The sequence below is a fragment of the Vombatus ursinus genome, unplaced genomic scaffold (genome assembly GCF_900497805.2).
Source record: "Vombatus ursinus unplaced genomic scaffold, bare-nosed wombat genome assembly UNPS02001419.1, whole genome shotgun sequence".
Lineage (NCBI taxonomy): Eukaryota > Metazoa > Chordata > Mammalia > Diprotodontia > Vombatidae > Vombatus > Vombatus ursinus.
Window position 1 is genome coordinate 3,296,298 of NW_020941197.1, and position 16,428 is coordinate 3,312,725.

Consider the following 16,428-nt stretch of genomic DNA (forward strand, 5'->3'; position numbering starts at 1 on the left):
ACAATTCAGTGATTTAGGTTTGGGTTTGGAATGCAGTGAAATACAGACCATAATACGCAATCAAAGAACTTTACTTATAATAAGATTAAAAAGGATAAAATTCCTAGTTTAATTCACATAAAATACTACTTCTCTCCAAGTTGGCATTCACCATGGTAACAGACACCAATGAGGCAGAAAGTTGTCTCCACAGGGCTGTAGGAACTCCAGGCAACAATAATTTAAGCTTTTTATGCCTCAGACAACCAGGAAGATAAAACCAGTACTTCAAAACCTGAGGATGTCTTCCTTACCTTCTTAAAGGAAAGTCAGAACAACTTACTTACAGTAGATGCCATTTATGTCAAAACTGTCTAAACTGCACTGAATAAAAATACAGAAAATTTTGTGAAGATTTCAAGAAAGTTCAGTTACAGGCAATAGTTGACCTAGAGAGAAAACACATTTTCACTTTATTACATTCAAGAGCTGCATGAGTGAATGTAAATTTTAAATCAAACTATATGGTCATCTATTCTTCTTTTCACCAGTTCTCCTGTTACCATTGTCTTCATTGATAAATTGACATTTTAGAAGACGAGTCAAGCAGACGGAAGGCACAGACCCAGTGTCCTTCCTGTTGTTGTTGTTGTTGTTCAGTCATGTCAGACTCTTCATGACCCCATTTGGGGTTTTGTTGGCAAAGACACTGAAACAGTTTGCCATTTCCTTCTCCAGTTCATTTTATACATGAGGAAACCGAGGCAAAGAGAATTAAGTGACTTGTCCAGAGTCACACAGCTAGAAGTGTTTGAAGCCTAATTTGAACTCAGAAAAATGACTCTTTCTGACTCCAGGCCCAGTACTCTACCCACTATAACACATAGGTACTAGAAAAACACTTAAATCTTGAAGCAAGATGAAATTAATACTCTTCTATCTCTTTCTTTGGAAGAATAGAAAATTTAGGGCTATAATCCATATAATAGATTCATCCAATAGAATTCAAGGCAGTTAAAGCCATATTGTAGCCATTAATTCAAGATTAGAAATAATTGGAGTTGCAAAGAGATCCAATACATATTAGCTGGAGAATATCAAAGCTCTATGGTAGCTTATTTAAAATATCTTCTGTAACAGAGTGGATAGAGAAGATATCAATGTGTGTTTATGAGTTACATTTCTTTACATCTTGTTTCCCAGAGGAAGCTGTATTATTGATGCTTTCATGAAGACATTTTCTTTGGAATGTTGAACAGAACAGAATCTGGGCCAAATCCCTGGTAGACTCTACTAAAGTCCAAGATGAGAAGGAAAAAATAATAACTTTCATTTATATAGTTCTTTAAGTTTTGCCAAGTACTTTAGATATGTTATCTTATTGGATCTCCCAATAATCTCTTGAAGGAGGTACTACAATGAGTTCTAAGCTGAACTAACTATATTATCACCTAGTTCACCTCTTTCCATAAGGAGATAACAAGAAAGTTCCTAGCTGTTATCAGTAAGTTCAAGTCGACCAGACTGGTTGAATAACTTAACAGGCTCCTCTGTGTCTTATATGCAAGGATAGCAAATATCTTGTAGAAATGCAGATATGCTTTGTCTGGCATCTATGGACAATGGGTGGCATGGTGGATAGGCCTGGAGTCAGGAAGATTCATCTTCCTGAGTTCAAATCCAGCCTCAGACACTTACTAGCTGTGTGACCTTAAGCAAGTCACTTACTCTTGTTTATCTCAGTTTCCTTATCTGTAAAATGAATTGGAGCAGGAAATGGCAAACCACTCCAGGATCTTTGCCAAGAAAACCCCAAATGGAGCCAGGAAGAGTCAGACACAACTGAAGTGACTAAATAGCAACAAAATTGCATCTATCTCCCTGTCCTACTAGTTTGCTTAAATTGCCCTCCCCCCAAAAAAAGGGAAATGAACTTGGTCAAAATGACATTATTATTACTATTATTATCATTATCATTATTATTATTATTATTAAAACCATGATATTTCTTAGTGATCATAAACTTTCATTCTAAATACTGGTAAAGCATCTTTTTTTTTTTAATAAGAAGAATTTAGACAGGAATCTAGGTCAAATTCACTTTCAGCCTCTAATATGAAGAGTTCATTGTCATTCTTTTTCTTTTTTTTTTAAACATAGGGAAATATTTTGCTAATGCCCTTACTTCCCTTGAGTTTCAACTCTGTTAAACATTTTATTCTATTTTTCAGGTCTAACATTATCCTTGGTAAAGGAAACGAAAGCAATATATGAATTGAGTAGTTCTTTCTTATCATCATTTGATATCATCAAACCATCTATTCTAAGTAGTGGATCTTTCAATTCTTTTATCATCCTATTGGCCTCAAAAAGTAGGGACTTTAATAGTCCCCTTTGTTGTTCTTAGCTTCACTGTGAGTCTCAGTTTCTTCTGAATTTTAGGAATCCTGCATTTTTAGTGCTTGAAATTCTGTGAATAAAAATAAAGATAATTTTGTTGCAAATTTCAGGAAGCAGGATTTGCCTTATAAATGATAGACAAGGAGTTGAGCTTGGGGGACCTTTTTACTCATTAGTATTCATCCTAAGTTACCTGACCTTGATCTCATCTTCCATAAATGTATTTTTGAAAAATACAAGTTGGTTGATGGAGTTACCGGTCATAATCACTTATGTTTTTGTTGTCAGAATTTCATTTTTCAGAACTTCCAATCTCTCTTGGGTCAACACCTCCTTGAGATTTTTGGCTTTGTGATCCTTCCTGTCATATCTGTGAATTTTTTTAAATTGCTTTTCCAAAAAATAATATACATGATGGACTATATCACTAATTACTTTTTTACTTTGGATATGTCTCTTTTAATTTTCATTAAATAATAAGCAGAGGCACCATTTTGGGAATGGTTAGAGTAATGGAAGACTATTGTGCTGTGAGGAAGAAGTCCAAGATTTGTATGAACCAAACATAATGAATTTATATAGTAACAGCAACACTGAAAAAGCAAACAATTTTGAAAGATGTAAGAATTTTGATTGATGCAAAGATCAACTCAGATTTCAGAGGACTGATGATGAAGCATGCTACCTACTTCCTGACAGAAAGGTAATGGATTTACCTTACAGAATGAGACATGACTTTTATGGATATGACCATTGGGGGAATTTGTTTTGCTTGATTATTATTCATATTTGATATTTTTCCAATAAGGATGGATGGGTGAACAGAAGAGAAAAATACATTTTTGTTAATTGAAAAAAATTAATGGAATTTTGAAAAATATTAAATTTCCCCAAAATAGGCCTTGCTTCACTTCTCTGTGTGTATATATATATGTATATGTATATGTATATATATATACAAAATATATATTTTTAACACACACATATATATACATATATAGATATTTATAGATATATACATATATGTGTATGTATCCCCAGGACTCAGCATACTGCTTGTCACATAGTAAATACTTAATAAATGCTTCTTCATTCATTCATTCATTCATTCATCCATTCATTCATTCAATAAATAAATGAATGAATGAAAGGCAACAATAACAGATAAAAAATTTCAAAAATTGCTAGTGATAACCAAGGTCATTGTAGGAAGTCAGATGTTTAGCTAATTCTTGCCTATTTTATCCTAAAAATTTTGGTCAGAAAATATAAATGAAAAAAGAAGGGCAAGTTGTGCAAGTAAATATGATCAATTTGGAGACTCTAGATGAGACATGGATACACCTACTACAAAAATACTACTTTAATGGCCCCATATTGCAGACATCATTCAAGGTTCTCAAAAGATATGCCCTCAGGGTATAATCAAGTCCTAGCAGCCGGAATGATTTCAACTAGAAAGGATACTGTAAAATATCTCACTATATGTTGGCTGAGACTAAGCTAGTTAAATGGGGCACCAAGGTGACAGTGGATAGAACACAAGGCCTAGAATGAGAAAGGCCTGAGTTGAAATCTAACCTCAGATACTGGGCTGTGTGACCCTGGGCAAGTCACTTAACACTGTTTGCCTCAGTTTTCTTATCTGCAATGGAGAAGGGAATGCAAACCACTTCAGTATCTTTGCCAAGAAAATCCCAAATGAGGTCATAAAGAGTTGTACATTACTGAAAAGACTAAACAATAGCAACAACTGACTGTCAAATCACTGGTCCAGTACCTATATGATCTGAATCAAGTCACTTAACCTCTATGGCATTCTGTTTCCTCACCTGTATAATGAGGAGGTTAGACTACATGACTTCTAAGGTACTTTCTAGCTCTAGGTCTATAAAACTGACCCAACTAGCTAAAATATACAAGTATGATATGCCCAGGTGTGCATATAGAGTGTGAAAAAATGTGTCCCTATTGTCTCAGATAAATTAGTTATTTTGTATATGATTTTTAATGTTTGTTTTTTAAAGTAAAATCTAGTTATTAATTCAAAATACATTTAGTTAATTTAAAATATATTTAGTTCATTTTTTTCATTCAAAACCCAAGTGCCTGTCTTGACTGTCCAAGCCCAATCCAACTTTATTATGTTACTCTTTAATTCAATTACCATGTAATTGTACAGCACATTTCATTAATGTATGCACCCAGGGACTTTTTTTTTAAGTGAAAACTTAATGAATACTTGATGATAAAGGTTGTTGTTGTTTAGTTGTTCTACTTGTGTCCAACTCTTCAAGACCTCATTTGGGTTTTTCTTGACAAAGATATTGGAGTGGTTAGCCATTTCCTTCTCTAGTTCATTTTACAGATGAGGAAACTGAAGCAAAGGGTTAAGTGACTTGTGCAGGGTCACACAGCTAGTAAGTGTCTGAGGCTGGATTTGAATTCAGTAAGATGAATCTTCCCTGGCACACTATCCACTGAGCCACCTCACTACCCTGACAATGATAAAGGACAGTGATAGTACTTATTAAATAAAGATTTGAAAAAGACCTAAGCAGCTATCTTATCCAATCTATTGTAGTCAACATTTCACAAAATCTGGAAGCTGATTTGTTTTTAGTTCAATATCCATCTTTTTGATGAACTTTTAAGAAAATATCCAGCTTTGTTTTTTTTTTCCCTCATTTCCTATTTGTTTTTCTAGGAATCCTGATGTTGCTGCAAAAGCCACCCCCCTCCTCCACAGCTAGGTGGCACAGTGGATAAAGCATAGACTTGGAGTCAGGAAGATCTACTTTTAAATCCAGCTTCAGACAACACCTGTGTGACCCTAGGCAAGTCAGTGCTATTTGCATCATCTGTAAAATGGGGATAATAACAGCATCTACCAAGTAGGGTTGTTGTAAGAATTAAATAACACAGTATTTCTAAAGCACTAGCTATTTATATTATTTCTCTTTCATAGGAAGAAACTCCTAGGTATCTATAAGTTTTAAAATCAGAACATATAACATGAGAAATCTACACTCATGCCTAAATCATTATTAGGGTAGAGAAAGGAAAACAAAATATATACATTTATATATATATATATATATATACACACACACACACACACACATACATACGTACATACCTATATATGTGTATGTATGTGTGCATACATACACATACATATTCATATATATAAACATATATATCATCCAGACGTTTCCCCAAAACAAATAGACATTGATAGAAAACAAAAAAGAGTCAATAATGATTCCGTAACACTGTTTTATATAAACAATAACAGTTTTATATAAGCAATAACAGAAAGATATAAAAAAGAAAATCACATACTCTTTAGTCTGCAAATAAGCCAAATGAGTAACTAACAGAGCTGGTCCTAAGGTAAGTTCAAACTTAAAGTGAACTCAGTGCTCCCCTTTATGTCTATGTTAATATACAGCATATCTTTGCAGGAACAAGGTGTCTGGGTAGGTATAATCAACAAATCAACAAGCATTTATTAAACACCTACTAGGTATACTTTGTGCACAAACTTTTTTCTAGAATTTCTTTTTTTTAAGATTTATTATTTATTTTTAATACTTTTTTGTAAAATTTGAGTTCCTAATTCTTTCCTTCCCTTTCTCCCCTCCCCCACCTATGAGAAAACAATGTGATATCAATCATACATGTGAAAAAATCACACAACACATATTTTTCATATTAGCCATATCACAAAAAAGGAAGAGAAACAAAGTAGAAAAAAGTGTGCTTCAATCTGTATTCAGGCTTCAGGCTTCATCAATCCTCTCTTTGGAGGTAGATATATGCTAGAATTTCTAAGGCATCCTTTACTGCAGTTCTATTGTGCGTATTGGAAATATTTATTGCTTAAGCAGATAATATGGTTACCCTTGGCATTGGTCAGAAGAAAAATGCTGTGCAATGTCAAAGCACATTATAAGCAATCATTAGTGGTTAGAAGGCTTGGTCAGTTTTGCCATAAATAAATATGAACCTCTTCTGGGTGGGAAATTTACATAAGGACTTCAATTTTTAAATAAGGGAGATAGCTGAATAAATCCAGCATGCTTTAGCAAAGTATTTCTCTTGGGCTCTAAGATGTTTATGAGACATTTTGCCATGAGCATGTGAAATCATCCATCATGACTCGAGGCTGATTGTTTCTATTGCCTTGTGATGAGTGGAAATTCACAGTTCTCTATCAAAGGATACCATTCTCCCAGACATTCAAGCTAACCAATTTTTGACATGCATTAACATTTAAATGATCCTTCTTAAGAGATCCCTTCAATCACCCAAATGGTCTTTGCTTCCCTCCTCCTCATCTTTGTTCAGCTATTTAGATATGCATTTTGCAACTTACTTATTCTGTATGTCTTTATAAAAATATAGACATTACATAGGGCAGCTAAGTGGCACAATAGATTCAGTGCTTGACCTGGAGTCAGGAAGACTCACTTTCCTTAGTTCAAATCCAGCCTCAAGCACTTACTAGCTCTGTGACCCTAGGGAAGTCATTTAACTCTGTTTGTCTCAGTTTCCTCATCTGTAAAATGAGCTAGAGAGGGAAATAGCAAAGGACTTCAGAATCTTTGCGAAGAAAACCCCAGAGGAATCATGAAGACAGGCACAACTGAAACAACTAAACAATACCAACAAAGACATTACATGGGGATCATACCAGAGTTTTTTTTTTATGAATGAGTCATTTAACTAATACCACAAATCCTAACCATTTTAAAAATTCAAGCCCTCTCCATGTTGTATTCCTTCATTTATTCATCAGTTGCTTAACAAGCATTTATTTAGTGCCTACTACTTATTTGCTAGGCATTGTGCTAGGTTGTGGGTATACAGAGACAAAAATAAAAGTCCCTACTCTCAGGGAGCTTAAACTAGCACTATAGAATGATAACTTTGGTCTTCCTCACCTCTCATATCTAAACCATGCAGTTTTCACTTTAATCATAAACACAAACTACTTGCATTTCTGGTACTTATTAGGAAAACAAATCATGAATTGTTTGCAATTCAGCACCATGCCAAAGATTGGCTTAAGATATCTGGTATTTGAGAGAAAGAGTTTAATAAATGTATTAGCCATCCTCTTAAAATCCTACTCACAAAATGTTATATCATCTCAAAACTAATTTCCTTAATCCCCTCTTCTTGTTACCCCACAAAAAGATCTTCAAAGGAGTTACATTAGAAGATTATAGCTTCAGCCTTTTAGAGGGTCAGCACAAAAATCATCTCTTTGAACAAAATGTATTTTCCTTACAAAAATGTGGTGAAAAATGTTGTACTACTCCTTTACCCAATGTCCCTCAATAAAATGAACCTGCATCATAAAATCATCCCCTAGTGTGGTTTCAAAAAAAAGTTTTCATCTGAAGATAATTTGTATGATTTATAATGAAAACCATGTAATTCAGCATGTTTTCTTTCTTTCCACTGGCTGCCAAGAAACTTAGAACCCAATTCAGCACCTTGCTGTAGTAATCTTCCTTTGCAGACATTTGGTAGTATTTTCTCCCTTTGCTGCCTTCAGCCAGCCTATGGCTGATTTGTATCCCAGTCCCTGAAACTATAAAGTAGCTTTTAGATTATAGACTGCTTTAAGTCCTTTTGAAAACAGGGTGCACATCCTAAATGAAGGAAAAATATGGGCTAGGCTTGTAATTAAGAAGATTTGTGTTCAAGTCCTGTCTCTGGTGCTTATTGGTTGTGTAACCCTGGATAAATTACATGATCTCTCATTTGCTTCAGGCAACTCCCGAGGACATTTGCCCCAAATCATCCATTAGATCTGTGTTAGTGGAAGGAGTTCTCTGCACTGATGAAATTCTTTGTATATTCATAAAGAATTGTTACATACAGGGTGTCCCAAAAGTCTTCATATAGTTTTAAGTTTTTGGGGGGACACCCAGTATGTATTCAAATATTCAAGTAAATCTGAGATCTTAATTTAGACATTTCCCTCAATGAAGTAAATGAGTTTAATTCTAATTCTTCTTTATATCATGGCTGATGTGAAAATATGTTTAATATGAATGTATAAGTAAAGCCTATATCAGATTGCATGCTGTCTTGGGGAGGGGGGAGGAGAGAGAAGGGGGAAAATTTATAACTCAAAATCTTATGTTGAAAACTAAAAATAAATAAATTCTAAAAATAAAGTAAATGAGTATATGAGCAGAATAGTGTGATTTTAATTTACCTGTGTTTTAGCAAACCTTTTGGTAATTTTACTCTACTACCCTTGTGGAGAAGATGAAGAGATGGATTTGGATGATAATACAATTAAATGGATTCAAATTTGGGTGAATGTATGGATTTTTAGAGTAGTTTCAAATGGGTCATTGTGTCAAGAGGTTTTTGGTATAGTAGCACAGGGATTTGTGCTTGGTCCTGTGATGTTTAACATTTTTATCAATGATATATAAAGACAGTCATAGCAAAATCATCAAATTTGCAGGTGACACAAAGCTTGGAGGGATAGCTAACACACTAGAAGACAGAGTCAGCATCCAAAAGAATCTCAATGGGCATTGGAATGAATCTAATGAGATGAAAAAGTAAGGGGGTGGGCTGGATAACTACAGAGTCTTATACTTAGATATAAAAAAAAATTAGCTTCCCAAGTCCAAGATGGAGGGGGTGGTATTGGTGTGGTTAGAAAGCAGCTGTTCTGAAAAAAAAATATCTCTTGGTTCTTGTAGACCATAAGCTCAGTATAAATCAGCAATTTTGGGGGGGCAACTAAAATAAAAAGTTAAAGGCATGTCGGGTTATGTTAAGAGAGACATAGCTACGAAGAATATGTAGGTGATAGCCCACTATAATCTTCTATCATCAGACCTCATTTGGAGTATTGTGTTTAGTTCTGAGTACCATGTGTTTTTTAAGAAAATTTGTTGTTGTTTAGTTATTTCAGACACATCTGACTCTTCATGACCCCTTTTGGGGTTTTCTTGGCAAAGCTACCGGAGTGGTTTACCATGTCCTTCTCCAGCTTACAGATGATGAAACTGAAGCAAACAGAGTTGAGTGAGTTGCTCAGGGTCACACAGCTAGTAAGGGTCCAAGGACAGATTTGAACTCAGGTGCCCCTAGCTGCCCCTAAGAAGAACATTAATAAGTTGTAAAGGACCACCTGGATGTGGAAGGGCCTTGAGTTCATGAATTATGAGGGGTGCTCAAAGGAAGAGGGCATGTATAGTGTGGAAAAGAAAAGACATATGGAGGACATGACAGCTGTGTACATGTATTTGAAAGTTTATTATGTGGAGGAAGAAACAGGCTTGTACAATCTCAGTTCAAGGGATAGAACCAGGGACACCAAGTGAAAGATGCAAAGGAGAGAATTTAGGCTTGATGTCAGGAAAGATTTTCCTAGAATTAGAGCTATTGCAAAGGGGAATAAGCTGCCTTAAGATTTGGTGGGTTCTCATTCCTTTGAGAATTCCTTAACCAGAGACTGCTGCTCACTTGTTGATCATGTTATGAGTGAAATAAAAAAATAAGCATTGGCTGAGCACCTACAATGGGCCAGGAACTGTGCTAATCGCTTTACAAATATTATTTCATTTATTCCTCACAATAACCCTAAAAGGTAGGTGCTACTATGATCCCTACTTTAAACTTGAAGAAACTGAGGTAGAGATTAAGTGACTTGCCCAGGGTCATATACATTAGTGACCATCTGAGTCTGGGTTTAAACTCCGGTATTTCTGACTCTAGAGCCAGCACTCTATCTACCAGGCCACCTAGCTGCCTCTGAAGGGGATTCTTCTGTCTATGATTTGGCCTAAATACCTAAACTCTTTTAAGTGATTACATATCTTGTCCAGGAGGATCTGCAGTGTTCTGGAGCTTTAAGCAGTTAGCACAATTTCATCCACAAACAGTAGCATCTCAAGGTTTTGGCATCCAAAAGGGATTTCTCTTCAATTTCTCTTGTATTGACTCTTCTCAAACTCAACAGTCAATACAGTTGGAAAGCACACTTCTCCCTATTTTATACTTTACCTGATGTTTGTGATCAGATCAATTTTGAGCAGGGTTATTTCTATTACATATATTTCAAGTAATAATAACTGATTTGGATGTATGGGTGGGAGATACCTTTTTTATAAATGAGCCTATACTATATTTGCTCAACCAAATACTTTTTAATAATCAACAAATTGTAATCAAGAGAAAATTTCATATTATCTGCACAGTTTAGTTAATTATGAAAAGGTAAATATACGGTCCATTGTTGAATATTGCTTACAAAAATTCCTTCTCCCTCACTACTCATACGCTCATCAAGGATGCCCTCGATTTATGTATAGATGACTCATAAAGATTTTGTATTAATAGGAAAGCAGTCACATAGGTTGAAAGTTATTGCTGTCTTGACTTTTTTTCAGTATAAATATTCTGAGATTTTCCCACTCCCCCATGTTTAACAGCAGTCTCCCTTTCCTCTACCTTTGATATCAGTACTTTCAATGCTGTGATAACTGTATCATCTCCCCTACATATACTTGGTCCAATTCAGCTGTTTTTCTCATCTTTGTTCTCTTGTGCATCATTTCTACATCTCCCATATGTACATATGAAATCATGATGTCATGGTCCACATGTTATGGTTCACTGTCCTTGATGGAGAAAATAATTTGTTATAATTTTATAAATCTTTTCCATTTTTCTTGTTTGTTTTCCTCCTATTTTCATCTTTTAATGTCCTTGTTATGACTTTACTTGATTGGATGACTTGCCAAGCTTTCTTTAAAGTGGTTTTACTCTCCAGTGGTTCTATTCATTTTATTATTTAGTGCTGCTTATAATTATCCTCTATCCTCTGTAAGATTTTTATAAACAAGTTTATATTCTAACCCAGTGTTTGCTTTGGCAGCTACCTCTCCTCATTTGGTAAGTCAAATATTTGCTGATTACCGCACTTTGTGGGCTTTTTTGATGTCCTATTGTGGCAATTAATTTCTACCAGTTAAACTTCTCTATGAAATTATCATGAACACATACACACAAACACTCACCTATAAACACACACACACACACATATATATGACCTGTGATTATACTGGTATATAGAATTCCCAGATGAGGAAACTCCCTTTTCCAATGCAGATTGGGAGTTTTTTGCAACATATTGTCTGACTTTCTTAGAGCATCAAAAAGTTAAGAGAGTTGCCTAGAATCACATAACCAGTTGGTATATTTGAACCCAAGTACTCCTGATCCTGAGGCCAATTCCTCATCCATGATACTATTCTGCCTCTTTTATAATATGTATAATCAAACATATTAATATTTAATACTATATATGTAAATATACATACATGCATAGATTACATAGATATTATTTTACATATATATAACATTTGGAAAATGGACCACAGTCTAATGTTTTCATCTATAGTAGATTCATATGTTTGTGAATTTGAGCTATGTTACTTTGACAAAGCTTTGTCATCTATCTCAATTTCATGGATTTGGACAAAATGAAGGAAGAAAGGGTACCTTAGAGTCTGGACACGCTATATATCCCATTCATTGTCAACAAATGCCCTCTTTAAGAAAGGGAGTCACAATCCATAAGCACAAAATTGGGAAGCCATAATCATTTTCACTCTACATCTAGCTTTCATTTCCTGTGTGATTTTCTTTATATTGCTTTTCTCCTCTGTAAAACAGAGGTATTTTAGACCATCCATAGTGGTATTATGATTTGTTTGGTAATATGAAGGCATTCGTAACAACTCTGCATCCAGGAGCTCTGTAGTTAGTTGGTGATTTACACTAAAGTGAATAGCTAAACATCTGTTTGAGTTTCATGGCAGGGTCTTCTTTTGGTGATTGCCAGGAGGTCCCTTTGAGGCTTGGCACCTCTCGCTGCACATTTGGCCTGTTGGACATCTGGCACAGAATTACTGGCACTCTTCACACCTGAGCTTTCCTTGGCTCAGCCCCCTTTCTGCAAAGGACTGCTGCTGGCCTTTTAATCACTGGGATTATAGGATTGCAGCACCATGCTGACAGTTTTTCTCAATAATGTACAAGAATAACTGCCAGTAATTCCTCAAACTCTGTCACCTTCTGGCAGCTTAAGAGACAATCTGTTCCTATGGAAAGTCCACTTTGCTTTCAGAAGCTCTCCTTCCTTTGACTCTTCATAGACCTAGTACTTAATTGAGAGATGCTGATGATTAATTGGGGACATACCCACTTTTTCCCCCTGATCCAATCAGCATTTGAAGCTCTGGGTCTAAAACCTCTTGCCCTATAAGGGGTGTGTTTGCATGTATGTCTTGTGTGTGTGTGTGTGTGTGTGTGTGTATGTATGTATGAGAGAGAGAGACAGAAACAGAGACAGAGAAACACTGACAGAGACAAAGAGAGACAGAGACAGAAAGATGGAGAGAGAGACAAAAAGATGGAAAGACACAGAGAGAGACAGAGAGAAAGATCTAGAACTCTTATTTTATTTTTGACATTGAAAATAAAAACTCAATTATATGTGGAAGTTTTACAGTACCTTCCACACAAAGACCCTGTGAGGTATAAAATAACCACATTTTACAGGTGACAAACTGAGGCTCAGAAATTGAAGCAACCTACGCATGAGGAAAATGCCTCAAGAGAATCAGAGTTGGCCCTCAAACATTAGTCTCTTACTTTAAGGTCCAGGACTTTTCTAATGATACAAGGCTTCCTCAGAAGCCCTTGAGATGTTAGGGGACCCAAGGAAATAGCCAAAGAAGTTTGTCAAGAAACAAAGTTTCAACATATTTTTTTTTTAATTGTAAAAGTCAGAGACAGAATATGAGCTCTCTGATAAATGAGGGGTCTTTTGAAAAATATTCCTCTTTAAGATCCCTGTTTATTTTTGTGGCTTTTCTTCTATGCATTGGAATAGAGCTTTAGAAAATGCTAAATGAAAATGTGTGGCATTCCTCACTCTCTCTGTCCTGTGCCTTGTCCTGTGAAGTTTTATACAGCATTTGCTCTATTGACCTGCTATTTGGAGTGATAGACAGAAATGTGAAGGAGTAAATCTTCTGTAGTAGTTGAGAGACTTAAAAATCCTTTAACATTTAAAATTTAAAGGACATTTTACATTTAACAGACACTTAAGAATGTCAGAGGCAGCTAGGTGGCACAGTGGATAGAACACTGGACCTGGAGTCAAGAAGACCAGAGTTCAGATCTGGTCTCAGACACTTCCTAGCTATGTGACTCTAGTCATCTCATAACAACTGTTTGTTTCAATTTTCCAATCTGTAAAATGGGAAAAATAACACCTCCCAGAGTGGTTTCAAGGATAAAATGATAAATATTTGTAAAATGTTTTGGAAATCTTAAAGCTATACGAAAATGATCGCTACACATTTTATGTATTTAAGAAAGTGGTGTCACCTCTCTTGCTATCCTAAATAATTGATTGCTCAGTCAAATGAATCAACAAGTTATTATTGATCACCTACTATCAGAACAGTAACTAGCACAAGGTACAGAAGGCTTTTCCCTGGGGCACTGATATGGTGGGCATGCTTTCAATCATGCTTCATTCACCCCATGGTGCTCCAGTTGTCAAACTCATTGCCCAAAAAACTCCTGAGTTTGTCCCAAACAGATTAAAAAAATTGGGAAATGTTTAAGAAAATAAACAATGCAATATGGCATAGTGTGAATTTGTGATTTTCTAGGTCAATATGCAGCCAACAGGGATTGTTTCTGCTTGAGTTTTATGGCATTGCTAGGTGATTGGGATATAATCATCTCAAGGGGAACTGATAGGTGATTTAGTTCCTGCTCCTCTCCACCTCAGTTGGATTCTCTTCACTGATACCAGCTGATGTGCCTCACTCCCCTAACAAAAGCATCCCAGAGAAAGTTTTGGTTGGTAACTGCAGGATAACCAGAGAAAATGCCTGAAGTCAGGAGATGAATGAAGTTTATTGCTAGAGAAATAGCAAAGATGTCAGTGTCACTGGATCTCGGTAATAGGAAAGTTTGGAAGGCAGTTAGGGGGGAAAATGAGACATCTAATGTAAGATGGAGATCTCTGGTAGTTTATAATATGGTTGGGGATACAGGTAAGTGGTGCAATGGATAGAACACTATCCGCTGAAGTCAGGAGGACCTGAGTTCAAATCCAGCCTCAGATCAAACACTTAACACTTACTAGCTATGTGACCCTGGACAAGTCACTTAACCCCAATAGCCTAACAAATAAATAAATATAATATAATATGGTTGGGTATAGGAAGGGGGAGATTTTCATATCTTTAAAACCATTTTGTGATTGAAGACAGAAAAAGAAAAGCACCAAATGAATGATTCAAGACAATGCATATAGTAGGGATTCAGAGGATGAGATCATTTTTGCTCTGTTGCATGGGAATAAGGTAAAAGACCTACAATGGCTAGTCATGGCTTCCATATCCTTGTCTGAGTGTACACCCTCAGCAACTTGTTCAGGGGCTTAAAATTGCAACTTGCTTGGAGGCTTGACAGAAAGGAAGTCCTCATCCTAGAACACATCTGTAAGAAAAGCTTCTGTTTCCTTTCTGCATCAATTAATGACATTGCTGATGAGGTAATTTATCATGTAAATACCTCCTCTTCATTAACAGAATAAGAATATACTTTTTTTACAAACAAAGTCAATCAGGTCCTGGTTTGTTTTTGTTTCATTCTCTGCCCTCTACCTCATTCTTCCAAACTCTAAGTTGGAATCTAATGATTGATTCCAGTTCTGTCACTGAAAATCTGGGGAGTGTAAGTATCTGGCAAACTCGGTCAAATTGCATTTCCCCATATCTTCCTATGGAAGCCTTCTTAACTGTGTCTGGCCTCCCCCCATCGTCTGCTTTATCTACATTACCCAGCTACACTGGAAAGTCAATGACATCTTCACTGTTAATAAACAACTTAAGAGAAGTGAGGATTTGGAGTGGACCTGATGTGCAATTCTGCAGGTGATGACCATCAATTTTCCCATTGTAAGGAATATGTTTTGCCTATATAGGTTTTGTATACCCACAGAGGTTGTCTAAATGTAGCTCACCAAGAGGCAGTGACAGATACCCCTGGAATCTTGCATACTGTCTCAAAGGATGACTTTGATTACTGACTAGAAGTGTCTAACAGAAGAGCCATGAGACTGGATGCTCTGTTATCCTCTGAAAAAAGAGAAGTACCAGACTACAATTACATCTATTTATCCTCCTAAGTATTGCTGGTCTGCGTGCATGATTATTTTTAAATTCAGAAGCAACAAAGTCATTAGCTTTCCCTTAAAAGGGGAAGGTACCTTACACTTGCACCCACAGACAGGACTCCATCTCACCAAATGCTAATTATGCAAAAGAACACCACAGCTAGTAAATACTAAATAAACCCATTTATTCAAGGAAATAGCAAATAGAAATCTTTCTAGTTGCCACTTAGATAGAATTTGCTACTCAACCTGACATCCTCTATTTTTTCTTTTAAACTTGGAAATTCTTTCAGTTTCTTTGTTCTGAGATTCTTATTTAATTCAATAAATATAAAAGTGGAAGATAGAAGATGCTGGCTGAACCTTCTGTTGAGGTAAAATGGTCAAAAAAGCTGAAAGAATTCTTGCTCTCAATAAGCTTGCAGTTGAATGGGGAGACAGGTAAGTCACCAAAAAGTCTGATACACTACGAAATGTAACAAGAGTAAAGATGTCAAGTGGTATAATGTAAAAAGGACTTGAATATTCAAAGCCACGTAGAAGCAATTTTGTGGTGCAGTGGACAGAGCCTTGGACTTAAAATCAGGAAGATTTGAATTTGAATCCTGCCTAAGGACAGATGTTCTGTCACTGAAAATCTGGGCAGTAAAAGTATTTGGCAATTTGAGAGAGACTTCAGATGGACAATAACCAGAGTCACATGCTAGTTATATGACCCTAAGCAAGTTACTCTCTCTCTCTCTGCCTCTCTGTCTCTCTCTGTCTCTCTCTGTCTCTCTCTGTCTCTCTCTGTCTCT